Consider the following 13,333-nt stretch of genomic DNA (forward strand, 5'->3'; position numbering starts at 1 on the left):
GAAACCCAAGGAGGGGTCGCTATGAGTCGGGCCGACTCGACAGCACATAACAACAACAACAACAAATAATCTAGGATAATGTCTATTACAGATTGAATTTTGACCCCCCAAAATGGGTGTCAATTTGGCTAAGCCATGATTCTTAGTGTTTTGGCAGTTACATAATGATGTAGTCATCCTGTGTAGTAATTCTATAAGGCAAGATTCAAGTGGGATGTATCTTGAATCATACCCTTTAAGAACAGTCTTACTTGGAGCTCTGGCAGCACAGTGCCTAAGGCATTTGACTGCTAACCAGAATGCTGGCAGTTCAAACCCACCAACACTCCTTGGAAGGAAGATTGGGCAATCTACTGCCATAGAGATACCACTTTGGAAACCCAAGGAAAGGGCACTATGGGTTGGAGTCGACTTGATGGCAGTGAGTTTGGTTTTTTTGGTTTTACTTAAGTCACCACCCTTCACCACCTTACTGAAATCATGCCCTTGTTTGAGTCACATCATTTTATCTTACAAGAGAGCAAAGGAGAGAGAAATGAGCAGAGAGAGAGGGATCTGACTACTATCAAGAAAGAAGAGCCAGGAGTACAGCATGTCCTTTGGACCCAGAGTCCCTGTACTGAGAACCCTCTAGACCAAAAGGAAGACTGATGCTGGGACATATGTAGATTTCCAGTGAACACCAGGCCCACAGATGTTGAAAGGAGACAAGAACATTCTCTAGAGCAGATAGTAAAAGCCTTCCCCTAGAGTGAAAACCTTGAATTAGGACTTCTAGCTTCCTAACCTGTGAAAGACCAAATTTCTGTTTGTTAAAGCCATCCACTTGTGATATTTTTGTTAAAGTAGCACTAGGTAACTACTCTTTTTCTTAAAGTCAGCTGATTGTTGTTAGGTGCTGTTGAGTCAGTTCCAACTTATAACAACCCTATGTACCATAGAATGAAACACTGCCCGGTCCTCATAATCATTGTATGCTTGAGTCCATTGTTGTAGTCCCTGTGTCAATCCATCACATTGATGGTCCCTTCTTTTTTGCTGACCCTCTACTTTACCAGGCATGATGTCCTACTCCCTGGCCTGGTCTCTCCTGATAACATGTTCAAAGTACATGAGACAAAGCCTTGCCATCCTCACTTCTAAGGAGCATACTGGCTGTACATCTGCTAAGACAGATTTGTTCCTTCTTCTAGCAGTCCACGATATATTCAATATTCTTTGCCAACATCAAAATTCGAAGGCATCAATTCTTCTATGGTCTTCTGTACTCATTGTTCCGTTTTCCCATGCATATGAGATGATTGAAAATACCATGGCTTGGGTCAGGCATACCATCGTCCTCAAAGTGACATCTTTGCTTTTTAATGCTTTATAGAGGTCTTTTGAAGCAGATTTGTCCAATGTGATATGTCATTTGATTCTTGACTGCTGCTTCCATGGACATTGATTACGTATCCAAATAAAATGAAATCCTTGACAATCTCAATGTTTTCTAAGTTTATCATCATGTTGAATATTGGATGAGGTGTTAGGATTTTTTTTTCTTTCTGTTGAAGTGTAACCCACACTGAAGGCTATCATCTTTGATCTTCATCAGTAAGTGCTTCAAGTCCTCTTCGCTTTCAGCAAGAAAGTTGTGTCATCTGCACATCACAGGTTGCTAATCGGTCTTCCTCCAATGTTGATGCTGCATTCTTCTTCAAATTGTCCAGATTCTCGGATTATTTTCTCAGCATACAAATGGAATAAATTTTTTTAAAAATTGCCACAGTCAACTGATTTAACAATTTTAATTCCACCTGCACCTGTAATTTCCCCTTATATAACATAACATATTCACAAGTTCCAAGAATTAGGATGTAGACATCTTTGGGGGTGGGGAGTAGATATTCTGCCTGTCACAACAACCCCTTTCCTGAAAGTACAGTTGATTAAATGGTTACACCCCTTTGGACAAGGACTGGGAAAAATATGACTGATACTAGTCATGGTGTTGCATAGGCCTTCTTCCTATGGTCCCAGCCTCCTCTTCAGTCAATGTGTTCAGGGGTGAAAAATTGGTTCAGGACTGGATAAGGCAGAGCATGATGACCTTTTATTGTGGTGATTGATCTCAAGCTTGTGGTCATTCATTCTCGATTTGTTATAATGGTACAAGCTGAGTAATACCCATGTTGGCTGCTTAACTATTTTACCCCTACCACCTGTTTGATTAACCATCTACATAACCTGCTTCAGGTCAGATCCCTTTGGCTGTCATTCCAAGCCTCTGGCTCATCTATTAATTTCCTCCACCTGGCTTCTACTGTTTTGAGTTTCTATCAGCCTAGTTTTGTAATAGTCTCTTCTCCCATTAGTCCTGACCTGTAGAGGAGAGGCATCACTGAAAGATTTTAGTGATGCTGGTGCCCTCTCAAGGACTTCTGGTGGCACAGCAGTTAAAGCATTCATCTGTTAACTAAAAGCCGCTCTAAGGGAGAAAGATGAGGCAGTCTGCTTCCGAAAAGATTTACAGCCTTGGAAACCCTATGGCGTAGGTTTCTGTCTATAGGGTTCCTATGAGTTAGAATAGACTCCATGCAGTGGGTTTTTGATGCCTTCTCATCTATGTATCCTCTACGGTATTGGTGATGGTGTGTATCTGGGTGTTCCTCTGAATAAGATTCTCTGTTGGGTCTTCTGGCCTCACATAATACAGCCAATTTAGCATGTCCACTCTCTTAGGTTTTTAATTCCTTCCTCTACTGTCTCTCACAGTAATTTGGCATTTCAACTTCATATAATTTATGGGCCAACACATTTTCTGTGTTTCAAGTTTCTTTCCATTATTCTAACACTAAGTCCACACCATCTCCTAGAGATTTTGCCAGGCATTAAGCATATATCTACAAGCACTCTCTCAAAACAAAAAACACTCCATGTTTGCATCATGTTCTTGCCCCTTAATCAAGCACCCTCAGCTCTAGTCCCATGTGTATTAGCTCTTGCTGGTACTGGCTTGCTAGATTTTATAATTCCTTTTGGGGTAGAGTTCCTCTTCTCCCTTATTAGGCCTAGCATATACCCAGCTGTGAATGACTTAACTCAAGATGTATACCTGGTGGCCAGAAGAAATATAGAAGCAAATCCTGAGGGAACCATGTGTTGTCATGCCTGGGAGAGAACTCTGAATTATCTTTAGAGAAGTGCTAGCTCTTAATATGGTGGGGTGGTCTACTTCTACAAGATCAGAAGCTTCAGAGGATTCTGAAATTTCTAAATTTGGGGGCACCTGCCAAGCTGTCTTCATCCCGAGGCTATGACCTTAGCACAACAGACATGCCTTGGTTAAACGTCAAACATTTCCCTGGATCTCAGCCACTTATTTTCATGGGTATGATCCACAGCCTTCTCTGCCCAACTACTGCAGGAGGATGTGATGCTCTTTGTCAGCTTTGAGGAAGACCCTCTGGCTTTCACACTTGGCTTCCAATTGACTGTTATATGCCTGCATGTTTTCCTATCTTTTTCTTTGCCTGTGGTTCTCAAATTTTAGCATCAGAATCACACAGAAGCCTTGTTAAAACTCACGATTTCTGGGCCTCATCCCAGGAATTTCTGATTCTTTAAGTCTGTAGTGAGGTTCCAGAATTTGTATCTCTCACAAGTTCCCAGTAGATGCTGTGTTTTGAGAAGCCCTGATCTAAGCTTTCAATGACTCTTTACAATAGCCATTCAGTCCCATTGCCCTTAGAGTTACTATTTCTTCTATTTCTAAATGCCTGATAAATCACAACATCCAGTGTTTTCCCCTCCACAGGGTATACCATCCACCCTCAGTGGGAGTTTTAACAATTACATCTTGTACAAGGGGCTATCTATTACCCACTTACCACTAGGGATGGGGTTTTCAGTGCTAGTTGGGAAGCAAGTTAGTTACCCATTTCTGAACCTCCACTATTCTCAGCTGCTTTCTGGCATCATTTCTGGTACCAACTATCTGACTTGGGTTCTCTGTAAGCAGATACTAAGACTTAGTTCCCACCACCTATCTGTCAATTTGTTGTACTGTGGTGGCTTGTGTGTTACGATGATGCTGAAAGCTATATCACTGGTATATCAAATACCAGCAGGATTACCCATGATGAACAGGTTTCAGTGGAGCTTCCAGACAAAGATAGACTAGGAAAAAGGCCAGAAGATCTAATCCTGAAAACCTTGCAGATCACAGAATATTGTCCAAGACTTTGACTCACTTACTTAGGATGCACCATCAGGAGGGATTGATTTCTGAAGAAGATCATCATGGTTAGTAAAGTGGAGGGCCAGCAAAAGTAAGCGATATCCTCAGTGACTTGGCTTGACTGAACAATGGACTCAAACATCAATGATCATGAAGATGGAGCAGATCCAGGCAATGTTTCCTTCTGTTGTCCAGGGGGTTGCCATGGGTCTGAGTCAACAATAAAAAGACTGAATTTGGCAGGGTATATTTTAGCAATCAACACCTATGGAAGAGAGGGGAAAGGGGAAGGAAAAGCAAGTTGGGTAGAGGGAGAAGTTAAACTGCAATGTTGGTTTGCAAAGCCTCAGCCAATGTCATGGGAATGTCCACAACCAATGTCATGCTGATATATGCTATATCCATATATCTACCTGTCCAGAGGTGACCTGCACTGGGTAGAAATGGATGGGCTCTTACACCTCTAGCCTCCATCAATCATTAAATGTTATTCACCTTGGGAATGCATACCCTTGGGTGAGTCAGCTCTCTGCATTTTGGGAAAATCCTAAAACAGTTTACAGCTGAAGACTGCTTGCTGACAACTGGGGCAACAACTTGTCCTTGAAGGGATCTGGGTGACACATCTTTGCATCACTACAGGGAGATTAAAGGGACTATAGAGGGACTGTAAGCTTTCACTCTGTATTCTTCTGTTAAGAACTTTTCATAGTAAGTTTATATTCATGTATAACTCAAATTATTTAAAAATAATTTTTAAAATAAATTTTCTTTGAGCCAAGGAAAAATGAAATCTTAGATTTAGTTGCAAGCAGAAATAATGTAAAAGGATACACTTATGAACAATCTGGTTTGATTTCTCAACTTCAGGTATAAATTTATTTTTTAAAATAGCCTGAAATGTTCAGGAGTCAGATGGGTTTATATTTCCCATCTTGATCATGTGATGTAAAGAGACAATGAAATAATTTCTATGAAATTCTAAAAGAAAGGGATTTTGAAACTAAAATTTCATACAAATGCAAATTATAAAAACGTGGAAACTAAATAGAATTTTTCAATTAAGTATTAAGAAACTTTACTGGTTACTCAATCTTTCTGAAAAACTCTGAGATGTCCCTTCAAAAAATTTTTTATCTAAAAATAGGGATAGAATAAACAGTATTGAGCAAAGAAACTAGTACATTTATAGGTAATTTTGAAGAAATGTTAATATGGACCTAAAGCTTAATAAAGAATTGTTTAAATATCATGAAAATGAAAGAAGTATAATACGAAAACATCAAAAATATAATTAAAATTCAAAATGATTTCAACAAAACATGACTTAGTAGAAGGGGAGGGGAGTAGAAATATCCCAAAGGTTGTGTCTTATGGTAAAGGGTATAGTTATTTTGATCCCAGGGAGGTTTTGATTGACCATACTTTGGTAATTCACTAATTCCTAAACTAGTTTTTATGACCAGAGTAATGAACTGCTCTGATTAACCAGCTTGAGTCTTCTTCCTGTTTCTATAGTGATGAAGGTGTGGGCAAGAGCCCCACCAAGCATGAAGGAAGAAGTTTCCTAAAGTACCAAAAGACGGAGAGCCAGGAAGTGAAATTTATAGGTATCACAGACCACTACACATGACACTTTCCAAATCAGTAGAGGCAAAATAAACACATACCTCAGTCAAATCAGCAAATACTCAGAATGGGGATAAAAAGAAACCATTAAATGTGATAAATCAAAAGATTATAAGAACGGGCAATAACAAAATAAAGAAATACTAATAATTACAATAAATATGAGTAGGTGAGGTCTCTTTTTAAAGGATGGAACTTATGTATATCCTATTTATTAGAGACACATCTAAGACAAAATTACACCAAAAGTTTGAAAAGAAAGAAAAAATATATCAGGAACATGCTAATAAAGGGAAAATACCAAAAAAAAAAAAAAAAACCTCACTGCCGTCAAGTCGGATCTGACACATAGCAACCTAGATGGTATCACTACAGAAGTAGGTTGCCCAATCTTCCTTTCGAGGAGCAGCTAATCACCAGCCTTCTGATTAGCAGTCAAGTGCCTTAGGCACTGTGGTGGTTACATTTTTGTGTCAATTTGGCTGGGCCTGGTTGAGTGGCTGGGCAGCTGAATGTAGTTATTGCCCATAGTGAGACTGATAATTAACTCCATGGTGGAATCTACTGGAGCAGCTGAGTAGCTGCTTTGGGTATGTGGTCTGCTTCCCATATATAAGAAACAGCTTTAGGAATGGTCTCTAGCTTACGGCACACTTGAACCCTGTGTGTAGCCATGTTGTTGCTCAGCAACCTGCCATGCTCTGCCGACCTTGGGACTTTCAGTGGACTTGAATGAATGGCCTGCCATGTGGTTTGGTAACATTGGGACTGTGCCTTTTTACTTGTCAACCTTGGGCTTGTCAGCCTCAGCAGCCAGCAGCTGTCTGAGTGAAGAAAAGCTTCTAGCTTCAGTGGGCCGGGAGCTGGAGGCAGAGCTGAAGCCCAAGGTTTAGGGGCTTTTATCCAGCCCCTAGAGCCTGGCACTTTGAACTTGGACTTAAAGCCTCCAAACTGTAAGAGAATGAACTCCTGTTTGTTAAGGCCATCCCATTTGTGGTATATATTCCTGTCAGAGAGGCACTAGGTAACCAGAACAGGCACTATGCCACTAGAGCTGCTCAAAAAAACAAGAAGAGTTCTCAGGTGATACTAAATAGGCAACATAAAACTCAAGAAGAAAAAGTGTTAGCTAAACAAAAGGATTATTTTATGTTTATAAAAAGTTACAATCTAACAAAAAGATATCATTCTTATCCACAACATGGCATCAAACATGGATCAAACAACACGGCATCAAAAAATACAAAGCAAAATGTGTGAGTAATAAAAAGAGAAATGGACAAAAACCATACCATAATGAGTGACTTTAACATCCCTTCTATATGACTAGATCAAGTAGGGAAAAATTAAAATATTGGATGAAGATGCATATACCTTAACAAAGATACAGAACAAAAACTGTATGCTAATCCAGAACCTTTGACATGAAGTTCCGAGTGAAAATTTAGGCAGCTTTTAAAATTAGAGCTTTAACTAAAAAACTATTTCTTTGTTGGGTAAATGAATAAAGTACCCTTGAAAACAGACGTAAAAGCAGAAAAGGAATCCATGACACTTTATCTCTTTCCTGTGATATGAATTTTAGCTAACATTCTGTAGATCCCTGACTGGCACAACAGTTTATGCTCTACTACTAAGCTAAGGGAGCTCTGGTAGCATAGTGTCTAAGGCATTTGACTGCTAACCAGAAGGCTGGCGGTTCAAACCCTCCAGCCACTCCTCGGAAAGGAAGGTTAGGCAATCTTCTTCTGTAGTGACACCACCTCGGAAACCCAGGGAGGGGTCGCTATGAGTTGGATCTGACTCGATGGCAGATTTTTGGTTTATTAACCTAAAGACTGGTAATTTGAACTCACCTAGTAGGGCACAGAAAGAAGCTCTGGTGGTGTAGTGCCTAAGGCATTTGACTGCTAACCAGAAGGTTGGCAGTTCAAACCCACCAGCCACTCTGTGGAAGGAAGACTGGGCAATCTACTTCTGTAAAAATTTACTGCCTTGGAAACCCAAAGAGGGTTGCTATGAGTAGGAATCGACTCAATGGCAGTGAGTTTGGTTTGGTTTGAGTAGGGCATGGAAAAACGGCCTGGAGATTATAGCCAAGAGAAGCCTATGGAACAGTTCTACTCTGTAACACATGGGTCACCATGACTGAGGATCACCTCAACAGCAATGTTTCAGTTTGTTCACAACAAATACTTATATATTTACTCCTGGAGGTGAATGTTGAATAAAGGTGGGTAGGTAGATTTTTTTTTTTTAAACATTGCCATCAAGTCAATTCTGATTCATCATGACCCCATCTGTGTCGGAATAAAAGTATGCTCCATAAGTTTTCAATGGCTGATTTTTCAGAAGTAGAGCACCAGGTATTCCTTCTGGGGCACCCCTGGGTGGACTCAAACTTCTGACATTTTGCTTAGTTGCTGAGCATATTAACTGATTACACTACCCAGGGATGATAGATGGACAGATGGATTAACAGACAGCAGATAGACAGATGGTAGAGCTTTGAGAATCAATTCTTAAATAATTGTTATATTCTTACACATTCACATATTTTCTTGTTGTTATTGTATTTTCTAGCTATTTACAGTGGGAGGGAAAGTGAAGACACAGAAGTTTCTACTAACTTTTATAAAGGAAAGCTTGCAGTGTTAAAATTAATATAAACAAAATCTCCCAGGAGGATTAAAAGAAGTTTTGTCAATAATCTTTGGGTTTCAATTTTGTATTTTTTTATTGCTTGCTTACCTTGCTAAGTTATTTGAGTTCCTTATCTAAATTTTTACATTAATTTAGAGCTCATTGTTGTCTCTCTCTGGTCTGAAATACCTCTATTTCACCTCTGTCCACCTTAAAATCTTCTGAATGAAATTAGGCTAGTGTTTAATATTAGAGTACCAATTTACAGTGATAAGCTTATGACTGTCTCTTGGTAAATTTTTCACTGGGGATGTTGGCTTTTCTTTATCTTAGAACACCAAAATTACAGTTGGAAGAAGACTTCAGAACATCTGTCCCATGACTCTAATTTTGCTCATAAGGAAATTGTATCCTAGCTCAAAAACTAGCCCAAAATTATCTAACTTATGAGTGCTGAAATTAAGAACAGAACTCCAAATTTTCTAAGTCCAGGTTTTTGTGTTTGTTTTTTTCGTTTTACTTCACCACATTGCCTTCCACATCAGAAATGAAATGTGTAAAATAGGCATGTCCGTTTAATTAAGTTGCTTAAAACTAATATTAGTAAGAACAAAATTATGTCTCACAATTTTCATCATTTCCAATTTCTCACATCTTTTTGTTGTTGCTAATGTCATTTTTGTGTATAATAAGCCAAGGAAGGAAGCCTGACATCAGCTTAATCATCATACTCCTTCTGCTGGAAAGAAGAACTAACTACAGGCAATTAAAAGGCATTCAATAATGTATCAGGCAGAGTGGCTGTGCTCAGCGTTCAGGTGCCAGAGAGATAGGTACAGAAGAAATGAGGAATACAAAATTGTGCAAAGAAAACACTTGCGGCACCAGAGGAGGTTTTTTTTTTTTTTTTTTTTTTTAATCTCTGAGGCCAGAAATCCTTGCTGCTTGCTTGAAGCATGTATAAGGTGTATGACATGGGTCAAAAAAATCCATGTAGAATATTATTGCATATGAGATACCTGTGTGACACTAGTTGAGGACAGAGACTACTTAGATACGTTATCAATATCCTGCCATACTTTAAAACGGCCTTCAAGAAAAGGAGTGAGATTAATAGTGCTAACTGCCACACAATAGCAGTGGAATATTCCTTCTGAGTCAGGATCTGCCTCCAGTCTTGATGCTTCCTACCATGCAGCCTACAGCCACTTAATTCCTTCTACTGGGAGTTAACACCAAATTAGTCTGTATCCTTATGGTACTTTTTTCTTAACACTGTGCATCTAGCATAAGCTATTTTTAAGTCACATATAAAACCAGAAAACAAACCCATTGCTCTCAAGTAGATTCTGACTCATAACAACCCTGTAGGACAGAGCTGAATTGCCCCCATGGGATTTCCAAGGCTGTGAATCTTTTCAGAAGCAGACTTCTACATCTTTCTCTTAAGGAGTGGCTGGTAGATTTGAACTGTCAACCTTTTGGTTAGCAGCCAAGTGCTTAACCACTGTGCTATCAAGACTTCTAAGTCACAGATAAGAAGGAAAAAATAAATTCTATGAGAATATAAAATGTTCTAATTCCTGTTATGTTAATGATTTAAGTGTAAAATTTAACAACTAGCAGGAAATGATTAAATGCCTCCCCACTTACAAATTATTCATCATCTTGGGTGCACTGTTGCTGTTAACAAGACTAAAAATGGTGCTCACTAGTTTACAAGGTTATATAGAGAAAGGTAAATATTTTATTAAGCCTCCCAGAATTACTTATTGACTATCTTTTCCCTCCTTCCCCTATAACTACATAGTATTGCTAATAAAATAAATCAAATGTTACATATCCATTTATAGTACTATATCCCAGACTTCCTTAGCTCACTCTGAAGGGAAAAATATAGCTCCTCATTTTGTGTTGTTACTATCTGACCGACTTTACTGAATCAGAGAAAAAAGAACACTTTTAAAAGAGTCAATAAGAGCAGCTAACGTTATTGTGCACTTACTGTAGGCCAGGCACTGAACTTGGCACTTTTACTTATATTGTCTCATTTAATTCTTACAACAGCCCTCTGAGTTTAGGTATTAATATTAGTCCCATTATTCTGATGAGGAAACTAAGGCTTGGGGAAGGTAAATAACCTACCCAAAATTAAAGAGTATTTTAAAAACTGAAGTATTTTGTTCCATACTCTGTGTTTTCAGTAAGAATTTACTGAGCTCTGCTGTGAATAAAGACAGGCCTATATCAAGTCCTTTAGGTAGAGGGAGGTCTCTGAACAGCTTTTGAAGAGCAAAGAAAGGAAATAAACAAATCAGCACAGTGAGGAACAGATGAGGTTGTGTTGAGCTTCCTGCATATTGGCTGCTATTACACACATTTCTCATACACAAAAGACAATACATCTGAAAGCAAATGGCAGAGAGTGATGGTATTTATAGACAAATCCTTGAAAAGAGATAAAACATTTGCAAATTTCCATATTTTATATATTTTCATCACAAATTACTGAGAATGTTTGAGAATTACAACACATAACGTGAAGACACTTGAGAAAAGCTAACTTAAAGAATTGTGAGGTGTCTTATAAACAATCACAGCATTTTGATGTCAGGAGTCATAGTTTCTAATCCGTGTTCTACCAATAAGCATACAAATGATCTTGAAAAATCACTTATTGTGTTATAAGAATCATAATGACAATACACTGAACTTGCAGGGTTGATATGTTGACTAAGCAAGATATTCTACGTGAAGTGCCTCACACTTAGAAGTCAGAGTAGTGAACTAATGTGACCAATGTTGTGACTTTCATAGATCACTGTTCCATGTTAACAGTTCTGTAGATCAAGATCTGGAGAACTCAAATGGGATTGGTGCATGTAATTAATCACACTTACACTAAGTACTGGGAGCTCGGGTGGTGTAGTGCCTAAGGCATTTGACTGCTAACCAGAAGGTTGGTTCCTTCCTTGGAAGGAAGGTTGGGCAATCTACTTCTGTAGTGATACCACCTCAGAAATCCAAGGAGGGGTCACTATGAGTTGGATCCAACTCAACAGCAGTGAGTTAGGTTTGGTTTTGGTTACACTAAGTACTAGAGTTAAAGTTAGGGTGTGTGGCTGATTTGTTTTCTACAGTAATTAACAAGTTTTGGGTCCTCCACCATACTTTCTTCTTTCACTTCCCCAGTTGGACAGCCATGGAACTAAAGACCCTGTGAATATTCAACTGGTACAGTCTTACTGCAAAGAAAGCAAGAGAATATTTTCTCCTGAGTAAGTAACATGGTGGGCAAAACTACTCCTTCCATTAATTCTGAGTGAAAATCAGTATAAAATTTGGAGAAAGTGTGATTGTGATGAAATTCAGTTTTTGGAGTCTAAGAAGCTCCTGTTGGAATCTTGAATCTACCACTTATCATTTATATCCCTTGGCATGTTACTTAAACTCTGTTTGCATGAGTATCAAGTAGGAGTGGATAAGCATTTGGCTGCTAAACAGGAAGTCAGAAGTTCACATGCACTAGCTACTCCACAGGAAGAAGATGGGGCGATCTATTCCGTAAAGATTTATAGTCTTGAAAACCAATGGGGGTCGCTATGAGTCAGAATCAACTCCATGGCAGTGAGCTTGGTTTTTTCAGTTTTGAATAACACTTACTTTGCAGGACTATTGCAAAGAATAAAAATGATTCATTAAATGGGCCTACCATAGTCCCTTAGACATAACAGGAACTAAATAAATGTAGGCACAAACAGTATATAATATATATCACTTACTATGATAGTACTGATTTTGTCAATAATACTGATGACAATAATCGTTAGGATCTGACTTACAGTTTCAGAAATAGAAAGTTCCAACAATCATGGAAAACTCCTGATGAGCATTCATGAAGAGGTTTTATAGTCCATTTATACAGTATTAAAACTTCACCAACAAAATACAGTCTACACAGTATTATTATAGCTAATTTCTATATTATTAATTATCTACATGGAAAATATATATGTTACTGGAATAATTGTCTGCTAAAAAGAATATTTTTACTTAAATGATCTCATCCCCAACTGTTATTCAAACCCAAGTTGTAGTGGCTCTGCCTTATTTGGCTTACCTTGGAATACAAGCGTCCTGTCTTTGGCATCTAACTTCCTGTTACATCACTGCTCTTTCTTTAGCAAAGAAAGAAAATGGTTTGCCTCCAAGTTTAATATAACTGAATGGACTTATGGCTATCAAGTAATCACATTAAAGATATGTCCAAGGCCTTTGGGGAATATCTGAGGCTGGTCATTAAATAACCATCGTGAAGCTAACAGTACCCATAAATAGCACTTTGTATCCTGTTACCTAAAGGGATTAGAAGAAAATCATGGATCAGAACACAGTTCCAAGTCACAAAGACAGAAGGTTCCAGCAGTTTTAAATGACCAAAAACTCCCTTAGACAAAACTGAAGGAGATCAAAGTTTGGGCCCGCAACTTTGAGTATCAGATGAAATACCCCAGTTGGGTTAGCTTGATTATTCTTCTTTAGCTTGATTGTTTCTCTCTATCACCTTGTGCCATTAAAGGAGAAATTAATCTTTGAAGTTCTAATGGCTCAGCATTTTCAATTATTCATTTCAGCTAAGGAATTTTTTTTAAGCAAAGCTCAGTTTTCTCAGTTACGATAAGCCTACCGGCCAGACACTGATAGCCGACCTACACTGCCACCCAAAAAATCATCTCTTCCATAGAAATTTTTCTGAGGATTTAAAAAATCCTTTCTGCTGCTTATTTCCTTCCCTAAAGTCCAAACTCATAATCAGCTTAAATCACAAAAATTGTTTAA

The sequence above is a fragment of the Orycteropus afer genome, unplaced genomic scaffold (genome assembly GCF_000298275.1).
Source record: "Orycteropus afer afer isolate SDZICR_OR568_19922 unplaced genomic scaffold, OryAfe1.0 scaffold00270, whole genome shotgun sequence".
NCBI classification, from domain to species: domain Eukaryota; kingdom Metazoa; phylum Chordata; class Mammalia; order Tubulidentata; family Orycteropodidae; genus Orycteropus; species Orycteropus afer.